The 11,606-nt window shown below is 35.1% G+C and overlaps 1 long non-coding RNA gene across 3 annotated transcripts in view; it reads left to right on the top strand.

The window, feature by feature from the left end:
- The first annotated feature begins 11,441 nt into the window (after positions 1 to 11,441).
- The window catches only part of LOC148127645 (uncharacterized), a 91,778-nt gene continuing 91,613 nt past the window's right edge, over positions 11,442 to 11,606 (top strand). For all 3 annotated transcript variants that reach the window (XR_015740988.1, XR_015740987.1, XR_015740989.1), the window contains exon 1: positions 11,442 to 11,537. This is a non-coding gene — a long non-coding RNA (uncharacterized LOC148127645). The remainder of the gene's footprint in view (positions 11,538 to 11,606) is intronic.

Genomic DNA, 11,606 nt, shown 5'->3' with positions numbered 1-11,606 from the left:
TTCAATATTGGCAGAAAGACTTAAAAAATATTTAAATAATTTTATCCATCCTGATCAAAATGGATTTCTGCCAAACAGACAAATTAAAGACAATATGAGAGTAATCTTGGACACATTGGAATACTATGAGGCACATCCTGAAAAACAAATGGCTCTGATATTTCTAGATGCACAGACGGCATTTGATAATGTGAATTGGTGATTGATGTTATTACTGTTGGAACAGATGGGTTTTGCTAGAAAATTTATTCAAGCAATAGAAGCTATATACTATAAGCAAATGGCAAAGGTAATGGTAGAGGGAGAACTGACAGACTCTATTAATATAAGAAAAGGAACAAGACAAGGGTGCCCACTATCACCTTTGTTGTTTGTGTTAACTTTGGAAGTGTTAAATAGAAATATTAGAGATGAAAAGAATATAAAAGGAATGAAAATCAAAAAGAAGAATAAGCTGCAAGCATTTGCGGATGATCTGGTTTTCATTTTAGAAGACCCTTTAGAAACAGCATCAAAATTGATAGAAACATATGGAAAGGTGGCTGGTTTGAAAATAAACAAAGACAGGACAAAGATTTTGACAAAGAATATGCTATTATGACAAAAGGAAGAACTGGCAGACCTATTGAAAATTCAGGCCACGAATAAGATCAAGTACTTGGGGATATATTTGACAGCAAGATGTAGTACATTAAAAAAGAATAATTAAACAGCAGATAGCGCTAGATTTGGCAAAATGGGAAAACTTACAACTGTCACTAATAGGGAGAATTTCAACAATCAAGATTAATATATTACCCAGAATTTTATATTTGTTCCAAACAATTCCAATTAGGCTTGGAAAAGACTACTTTGAAGATTTAAATAAAATAGTGTTGAAATATATATGGCAAGGTAAGAAAGCGAGAACAAAGTTAAAACTTTTGCAAGATGCTAGAATTAGAGGAGGATTTGGTTTACCTAATTGGGAATTGTACTACCAAGCTACAAATCTGATGTGGGTTAAGGAATGGATAACACTAAGAAACACTAGATTGTTGACATTAGAAGGACATGATCTGTTGTTGGGGTGGCATGCTTTTTTTATGGTACAAAGGAACTAAAACACAGGGGTATTTTAGAAGACATTATATACAAGAGTCTCTGTGGTTAAACTGGGAGAAGATTAAAAGACAATGTTATTTGAAAATTCCAGTCTGGTTATCGACTATTGAAGCATTTTCGTATCTTATAATATATAAAAAGGAACAAACAGTTAGATATGGTGAAATACTGAATGAAAAGGGTGAACTTAAATCTATGCAAAAACTATAGGAACAAGATATAAAGATGAATTGGTTTTCATATGAGCAAATACATTCAAGGTATGATAAAGATTCTAAAACAGAAGGTTTCTATGATAAATTGACTGACTTAGATAAGATTTTTCCAGGTACTGATGAAAAGGTGATTAAAAAATTGTATGGATATTTATTAGAAATTAAACTAGAAGAAGAAGAAGTTAAAGAAACTATGATTGCTTGGGGAAAGAATTTTGGATATGGGATTGATTTAGAGAAATGGCAAAAATTGTGGTCTCAAACTTATAAAATGACAATGTCAACAGCATATAAAGAAAATGTATATACGATGTTTTACAGGTGGCATTTTCCTCCATATTATAATCTATGCAACAATCTTGTTTACTTATGTGCTCTTGAAATTAGAGCCAGACTGTTTACCTCTATCCATGCCAGAAAGCAAACTTGGATGGATACATGCAAACACATTTATTAGACAGATTTATAGCATCTGTATCAGCAGGCCTATTGTTCAACGCTTTGCTTCCCAGTTTAAAATGCTGCTATAAATTCAAAGCTCACTCTCTGATTGAGACACAGGGGACCTAAAATATTGCCAATATTGATGCATTATTCATGTGGTTTTCTGCCCATTTCCATCACTTCTTATGACAATACATTTCCATTGTTTCTGAATTGTTTTATCAGTAAGTAGTCAAAAATTTCAGAAGCATAGAACTGTAAAGCTGGAAGATTCATCACCTTACATTTAGCTAGGAATCTATGACCCATAGAAGTTCTTACTGCATAAGCATTTCCATTAGCTTTCCTGGGAATATTTCTTTATAAGTGTGGTTCACATTCGTGTAGGCCATTGTGTCACCATCTACAGTAATGTAAGCAGTGTGTCAAATAAGTGTTGTCAGGCCTATGATAAGTTTTCCTGGGAACCAAATCAGTTCATGTGAAACAAAATTGAGACCATTATCTCAAAATGGAAGCTATTTAAATGAAGGCGGACAATTTATGAACCTTTGATTGCTATACTAAATTCAGTTTAGTTGTACAAAGACCCAGAAAAAGCTCACAAAATAATTATATTATAGTAATATTATATTGGGTCTTACCAAGTGTCTGCATCATAAATTTCAGAAACTGGATTACTGTATATAAGATGAGTGCTTGAATGTGAGGTTTTTTTTTAATATATCCACATGGTATTCACCTAATAAAATATACCAGGATCTAACATCAAATAGCAGTTAATAACGATTAAATATGACAATAAAACTGTTATTACATTTAAGTTTGTATCTATAAAATATGATTACTGTAAGACAGAATGCAGAATAGGATACTAAGAACTGTAATGAACTATAGGAAAATAGCAAGATAATTTAGAACTACCTTGGCGTTTTCTGTTTCATAAATTAGCAACAACATTTAGTAATAGCATTTAAGCTTATATACCACCCAATAGTACTTTATTCTCTAGTTAGTTTACTATGTAAGCATTGTTTGCATATTGCCGCCATCAATCAGGGTCCTCAGATGACCAACTTTGAAAAGATGGAAGGCTGAGTCAATCTTGAGCCCTATCAGGGTTAAACTCCAGGCTGTGGGCAGAGTTTGCCTGTAATACTGCGCTTTAACCACTGCACCATCAAAAATTTCAACTCATTTGTTTTCTATTACTAGTGTTAAATTGAGGAATAACAATCTAATAAGTATAAAGATCTGACCAGGCAATATGACATTTATACACTGACCAAGCAATTTTAGGCTGTGTACTGTACCTTACATGGACTCACCGAGTTTTTAGACATCCAGTTTGATCTAGGATTAGGGCTAGGTTGGTTGTTGTGAGGAAAATAGGAGGAGGAGAGAATTAGGTATGGTCACAACCTTGAATTATTTACAAAAAATAAAGGTGGGGTAGAAATTCACAGTATTCAATCAAACCAATCATTTCTGTCACAGTGAAAAAAACTTCTGGGTGTTTTCAATCGGTTTTCAACTACTTGAAATTTCATCAAGTTTTCATCCCAGTCTCACAGATAAATTGCAGCTTAAAACTGTGCAACATAAGCAAATCCCACCATTCTGAAAAAAACACAGTCCCAGCTGAAGTGCCTCTGCAGATTGTGCACCTCTATTTTTTTCAATGTGAGGAAACACAGGTGCAGGGAACCCCACCATCACAACTACGACCACAGAAACAAAAATAGCCTTGGACACCTTCCCAAAATTTAGAAACAGAATGTCATTTTTAATGCTATAAATGGGGAAATAGTTGGATGCTTATCTGTAAAGAAACCCTATTTCTTCAGTTCAATGAAATGCAGAGTGATGTTTTGTCCTATCTACTAATTTCAATAGATTAGATCCTGGCCCACCATTCAAAGGCTAGGGCGGTCAAGGAAAAATTGGGCATCCCATCATCGTACATCGAGTGGGAAGCTTCTGGACCTTGGAATCCTATCATTGGTATGTGTATAGCAATGGGTCAAGTTCCAGGTCTGGAATCTGCTCTTTTTTTTCTATGGCTTTTCTATTCAAGATTCCCTTGAATTATTTTTCAGGCTGTTTATGGAAGGTGAGAGAAGGTTGGACTTATAGGTAGTTATTGATGGTCAACTGTCTCACTTAACAGCTGTTCAAAGTTCCAAAGGTGTAAAAAAAAAAACACCTTACATTTACAACCATAGCAGCAACCTGTGGTTACATGGTTGCCATTCATATGCTTTCCAAGTAGCATGAGACAAGTAATTGAGAATACAGAAGTAAATAGAGAATGAAAAACGTCTGGTGTTTTCATTGATGACAGACCAGAGACTGCGATCATGTTTCCCTTGTTGGAAGGGTCCCCACAGGACCGGAGTTATCCCCATCCACCTTGGAGGGGTGGGAGAAGAGGGGGAGACTGCCAGCTGGGTCAAGGGGAGCCACATCTCCCCTCCCTAGCTAGATATTAATCCCCTGGAAGACAGGAAGAAACAGCAGTTTAAAATGGCTGTCCTGAAGACGGAAAGCTGCCGGGACCCTAAGTTTTGTGCTGAAGTGGTGAAGTGGTGAGTGACGTGTAACCAGATAAAAGAACTGAATTTTTTCTTTCTTTCTTTTTTTTTTATTTGGGTTTTCACACAAAAAAACCATAATACAAATAAAACATCTTTTTTTGAAAATAGCATGGTCCCGGGTTATCACTTCTTCATACAGACACAAATTCAATTTCATGTTCATTTTTGTGTTCTATTCCATATTTTATTCCAGTTTTACATTTTCTACATAGTTTTTCCCCTCTTTTAATTTTCTCAACTTTATTTTGACTATCTCATCTCAATTCAAATCATTATATTATACTTTTGTCTGTCCTGTTTCAATTTCATATTATCTTTTCTCATTAAACAAATTTTCCCCTGTAGTTACTAATTGCAGTATGACACCTTTATATCTTTTAATTTTATACATTCAACTCTTATTTAAGCTTCAATGTATACTTTTAAGATTATAACATTCAATATAATACATAACTTCCAATCGAATTCTGCTTGGTACATTCTTAAAATGCACACTATATTCTTTTAAAAAAAGGTGTGTGTGTGTGTGTGTGTGTGTGTGTGTATATATATACACATATACATATACACATACACATATACACATATACACATACACATACACACACACACACACACACACACACACACACACACACACACACATATATATATATATATATATATATATTCTTAAGTTTTCGCAGGTACTTACATGTATGGCATTCGGCTTTGTTCGGGTATTTTGCCATGTCATTATAGTTGTGCTTTTAAAGTTGTAGCAACGTTTCGGCAGAATCTCATCTGCCATCATCAGGCTTCTGTATTGTGTTCATCTGTGAGTCAGACTTTTACAGTTATTTCAGTTTTAAATTTGGGGCTAGCCTACTGCTGTGCCAGAATGGTTTTTTCTTCATCCTGATTATTTGGGAGTCCTGGTCTGTGTTTATTGGTTTTGGAGTTTGCTGTGTTCTGCTTGACTGGTGTTTCTAATATCTTCTGTCTGTTTTGTGTCTTTTTTGTGTCTTTTTTTTTGTAATGGATAGAAAAGACTACGAAACAAAATTGACAGACCTACTCCAAGACTCCACATACAAACCCATAAACATGGACCCAACCACATATCTGTAAAAATTAACCAAGAAGAAAATTATAACCAGCCACTTGAGCAAAGAGATCCAACAGACGAGCATCCCAAAAGAAAAATCTTCCAGATGCCCCAAACTATACAGCCTCCCCAAAATACACAAAGAAGGCCTACCTCTCAAACCCTTAGTCAACTCCAGAGGAGCACCACTACAAAACCTAGCTAAACACTTAGCAAAAGAGCTACAGCCCCATGCTGAAACAGCAGCTTCACATGTACAAAACTCATACCACTTCTTGGAAATGATCAAAGATCTACACGTGGGACAAGAAGATCTGCTTGTAAGTTTTGACATGGTTTCACTATTCACTCAAGTCCCGATAAAAGAAACTCTTGAAATAAATACCAACCAGCTAAACACCTCATGAAACTAAAAGAACACTGCTTAACCAACACATATTTCATATACAAAGGACAAAGATACAAGCAAATTGAAGGAGCCCCTATGGGATCACCACTGTCACCCATCATTGCAAACTGTTCATGGAAGAATTCGAATCCAGAGCCCTGGCTAATGCCACCCACAAACCCAAACTATGGTTAAGATAAATCGATGACACATTTGTGATTTGGCCCCATGGAAAAGAAAACCTAAACGATTTCCTAACACACCTAAACAGCACACACCCCAAAATCAAGCTCACCATGGAAACAGAAACAAACAAACAACTACCATTCCTAGATGTACTAATCTAAAAAAAAAACAATGGCACACTAGGACACACCATATACCAGAAGAAAACACACACCAACCACTACCTCAATGCCCACACCACAAGCCAATCTCCACACCACAAGCCAGGCAAACACCTGTGCACAAACAGATCCCCCCGATACTTCCAGCTCAAACACACCCCAACCAGGCGCCCAGATGAAACCTAGCTTCCTAACAAATGATAGCCGTCCATTTACTCGGAGCCAAGCTGCACTAAAAGCCTCCAATACAGGAACACAATGTTGCCAGCCAACCAAGACAAAAAAAGCCACAAAACAGACAGAAGATATTAGAAACACCAATCAAGCAGAACACAGCAAACTCCAAGACCAATAAACATAGACCAAGACTCCCAACTAATCAGGATGAAGAAAAAAACCATTCTGCACAACAGGGGGCTAGCCCCAAATTTAAAACTGAAACAACTGTAAAAGTCTGACTCACAGACAAACATAATACAGAAGCCTGATGATGGCAGATGAGATTCTGCCGAAACGTTGCTACAACTTTAAAAGCACAACTATAATGATGTGGGAAAATACCCAAACAAAGCTGAATACATACATGTAAGTACCCGCAAAAACTTAACAAAACATATGTGTGTGTGTGTGTGTGTGTGTGTGTGTGTGTGTGTGTAAATAATTCCAATTCAATTCTATCATTAATATTCTTTAAAATCTTAACATCTTCATTAATAATAATTAAAATGTTCCCATTGTTTCCTAATTTAATTCTCTCATTCACTTTATTTCATTTATTTATTAACAAACATTCCACTAGCCTACAATAAATATTTTATCCATCATTTTAATCATATTTTCTAAAACTATTTCTATTTGTAATATAACAATACTATCTTATGTACCTTTGCAGAATCCCTTTTACAATTAAGTTTTAACCCATTGTCTCTAAACAGGTTTATACTTTCAATTCTTATACCTTTTCTCTGTTTCTCTATATCTTGCTTCTGTTCTTTATAACTTCTTTTCCTTTCCTTCTTCTCCCTCTTCTTCTCCCTTCCCTTTTTACCTCCTTGTCTCTCTACTTCTAATTCTCTCTTCTGTAATCCCCTCTTCTGTTGCTTTCTAATATTATACTTATTTTTCAAACTATTCTTCTTCTTTTTGGTTGTTTTATCAAATCTTAAACTTTTCATTCTCTTTCCCCCCTTTCCTTTTTTTCCCCCACATAAAATTACTTGATCATTAAAGATGGCTTCTTCTTTGTTCCAATCCTCTTGTTCTGCAAACGTTTCTTGTTGTTTCTCATAGTTCCAGATCTCCATTTCTAAGAGTTGAAATACGTAGCCAAAAGAACTTCTCCCTTCTTGTGCATCTTCTTTGTACTTTTCAAGTTCCGTTTTCAGTTCTTCTAAAAGTGGTGCCATTTTAAACACTTTTAAACAACCACCCAATTGATTTTAGTCATTTAAATGCAATAACCAAAAATCCAATGATCACCAAGTAATCCAAGTAATCCAAATAATGTTTCTTCTTGCTTCTTTTTTCCACTTTCTCTTCCTGGGGTTCTATTATTTCATTGCCAGGTTTCAGTTCAAATGTATCTTTTAGGAATCTTGTTGAGATTTCACTGTAAATTTCTTTTAATTCCAGGCAATCTCCTCCATTTTTCCAGATCCTGCCCTTTTATTCTTTTTCTCTCCCTTCCTGCTTTTAAAAGCTTTTAAGTATCCAGAAATCTTTATTATCCCTTTGACATTTTATTTTCAGCTTAAATGCCTATTGATGTCAAAGTGGATTTTTTTTTCAATTTCTTGCTTACATCTCTTAGCTGTCAATATAAGGAAGGAAAGAAAAAGAAAACCAAGTCCTTTCTCTTCCCTCTCTCCTTCGCTGTTACAAAATCTTCTTTGGGAACAATGTTATTTTTTTTATATTTTAAATTCCAGGGTACCTTACGTTGTTGCTTTTTTTTAAAGTTTTATTTGAGTTTTCATTAAAAAAAATAATACAAATAAAACATCTTTTTTGAAAGCAGCATAATCCCGGGTTACATCTCTTCGTACAGACACAAATTCAAGTTCATGCTCATTTTTATATTCCATTCCATATCTTATTACTATTCTACATTTTCTCCATAGCTTCTCCCCTCTTTTAACTTTCTTAATTCTATTTTATTTATTTCATCTCAATTCAAATCATTGTACTTATATTCTTTGACTGTCCTGTTTCAACTGTCTACTATCTTTTCTCATTAAACAAAATTTCCCCTGTAATTACTGATTGGAGTATGACGCCTTTATATCTTTCCCCTAAAATTATAACATTTAATATAATACATAACTTTCATTCAGATTCTGCTTGGCACATTCTAAAACTACACATTGTATTCTTAAAAAAGGAAAAAAAGATTATACATGTATAATTAAAACAACAATCCGTTCCAATTCGATTCTATCATTAATATTAATATTTATTTAGATCTTAACATTTTGCACATTACTTTTCAAATAAATATCATACTTCTATGGAAACAATTATAAACTTTCCATAGTTAATCCCCCCCCTTCACTTATATTTTATAAAACATTGACTAATTAAAATGTTCCCATTGCTTCCTAATTCAATGTTCTCATTTATTTTATTTCATTTATTTTATTCACAAACATTTACCCAAACCACACCAACTACTTTATCCCTCTTTTTAATCATATGTTGTTTCCAATTTTCTAAAATTATTTCTATTACAAATATAACAATACAATCTTATGTACCTTCACAGAATCCCTTTTTCAGTTAGATTTTCCCCCTTTATCTCTAAATAGATCCTGTTTCTTTACATCTTGCTCCAAACCTTTATAACTTCTCTTCCTTTCCTTCTTCTCTCTCTTCTTCTCTCTCCCCGTTTTACCACCCTGTCTCTCCACCTCCATTTCCCTCTTCTGTATTTCCCTTTTCTGTTGCTTTCCAATATTATATCCACTTTTCAAATTATTTTTCCCTTTTTTGGCTGTTTTTTTAGGTCTTAAATTCTCCATTCTCTTTCCCCCCTTTCCCTTTTCTTTCCCACATAAAGTTACTTGTTCATTAAAGATGGCTTCTTCTTTGTCCCAGTCTTCTTGTTTTGCAGTCTTTTCTTGTTGTTTCTTATAGTTGGAGATCTCCATTTCTAAGAATTGAAAAACAAAGCCAAAAGAGCCCTTCCCTTCTTGTGCCTCTTCTTTGTATTTTTTAAATTCCATTTTCAATTCATCCAAAAATGATGCCATTGTAAAAATTTCTAAACAACCACCCAATTGATTTTAGTCATTCAAATATAATAACCAAAAATCCAAAAGTCACCAGACAGTCCAAATACACACAGCTGTTTCTTTTTACACTTTCTCTTCCTGGGGTTACTATTTAGTTGCAAAATCTCAGTTAAAATGTATCTTTTAGAAGTCTTGGTGAAGTTTTACTTTAGATTCTTTTGAAGTCCAGGCAGTCTCCTCCCTCCAGATCCTGCCCTTATTCTTTTCCTCTCCCTTCTTGCTTATAGAAGAAAAAAGTTTTTAATGTCCAGAAATCTTTATTGTCCCTTTGGCATTTAGTTATATTTTCAGCTTAATTGCCTATTGATGCCAAAGCGGATTTATCCGATTTCTTATTCCGATCTCTTAGTTGTCAATGTAAGGAAGGAGAGAGAAGAAAAAAAAAACTTTCCCTTTTCACTTTCTTTCTCTGCTTCTGACCTTCTTTGGGAGCAATGTTATCTTTTGTAAAATTTAAATTCCAGGGTACCTTAATTGCTGTTTTTTCAGCTTAACCCAGTCAGCCAAAACTTTCACTTCTTATCTTCCTCCTGCACTTTCTTTTCCAGTTGAGTTCTTCTTTGAGGCAGCCATCTCTGACCGCCGCTCCTACCCCCTTCAGGAAAGGGAGTTTGGCCAGCTGTGGAGGAGAGATCTGGCTCTCCTCGACCCTGCTGGCAGTCTCCCCCTTCTTCACCACCTCTACGGGGTGGCTTAGCCCTGAAGGCAGCTGGCTCAGGGTGCTCCAGCAGATTTCTGTCTGTTGCCGAAGCCCTTCAAACCAGCAGGGTACCTTATGTTGTTGCTTTTACAGTTTAACCCAGGCAACCAAAACTTTCTTTTCTTATCTTCCTCCTGCACATTCTTTTCCAGTTGAGTTCTTCTTTGAGGTGGCCATTTCTGACCACTGCTGCAACCGCCTTCAGGAAAAGGAGTAATGGCCAGCTGAGGAGGAGTGATGCAGCTCTCCTCAACCCTGCTGGCAATCTCCCCCCTCTTCACCACCTCTAGGGGGGACTTAGCCCCCCGACTTGGGGCACTCCGGCAAGCATGGATCGAAACTGGGCACGGTTGTGGTTTCAGACTATCAGCGAAGAGACTCAAACCAGAAGTCCAGAACTGAATTCTTAACAACCCTGAGAAGTAGAAAGAAAGTTCCCTCGCGCAAGAGTATCATAGTGGTGAACAGAAAATAAGAGAAAAATACAAGGTAAACAAAATTGGAGTATAAAAAGTTACAATGAAATTAGAGACTAAATTTTGAATGATATAAATTGGCATTAATTAGGCATTGGATAAAATGCTGGATTTGCCTGGAATTGGTTATTATTAAGAAAATTAATCATGGAAATGGTTGGAAATTAATGTTTAACATAATTAAAAGAGAAAAGAAAGAACTTTGAAAAGTAGAAAGTGATACAGAGCGCCATCAAATGGTCAAATACTTCTTTTTTCCTACAAAATCTTATGGAAATTTACTGGACTCATAACTGTTATGAAACAAAAGATAAATAAAATAATAAAAACCCTGGAAATTTAAAAAAGAAATGAAAACAGGGAGAAACTCTACTAAGAGGATATATAAATGCAATTTCCTGGGACTGTGTGGGTGGGTGTTGATTGTGAAAGAGACAGAAGGATTAATAAGAGAAACAAAGATAAAAGGAGAATTTTGGCAAGGATTGCAATAAAAGACTTTGAATATTAATAATTTAACTGATTATAAAAAATGGAAGAAATAAGCAAAGACTTCAAGTTGGAATTGCAAACTGTAAGAGAAATTCTGAAAGAAAGAAGGGAATTATTGGAAATATGGAAAAGAAAATAATGGCAAAGGCAGAAGAACAAAGAAATTCCAGTGAGGCAGAGTTAAAGGAAGAAGAACAAGAAGAACAAGAAATATTGCCAAAAGACACTAAAGGAATTAAAACTATGACATTGATGACAGAGTCAATAAATAAAAGAGAAAACGCTCCCAGGATTAAACAAGAAGAAACTTCAAAAAAGAGACCAGGAAAGGAGGGGGGGGAGAAGATGGGCGAAATGTTAGAAGGAAAGAAGGAAGATCAGGAAAATTTAGAAAAGGGTAAGTTGGCTAAAATTAAAAGAAATAACAAAGCCAAAAAATTCAGAGATAAGGGTTAGGGATTCTATA

The sequence above is a fragment of the Pseudonaja textilis genome, chromosome 1 (assembly GCF_049901715.1).
Source record: "Pseudonaja textilis isolate UNSWEBS1 chromosome 1, rPseTex1.2, whole genome shotgun sequence".
NCBI lineage: Eukaryota > Metazoa > Chordata > Lepidosauria > Squamata > Elapidae > Pseudonaja > Pseudonaja textilis.
The sequence above is the reverse complement of the archived record's forward strand: the minus strand, read 5'-3'. Positions and strand labels throughout refer to the sequence as shown.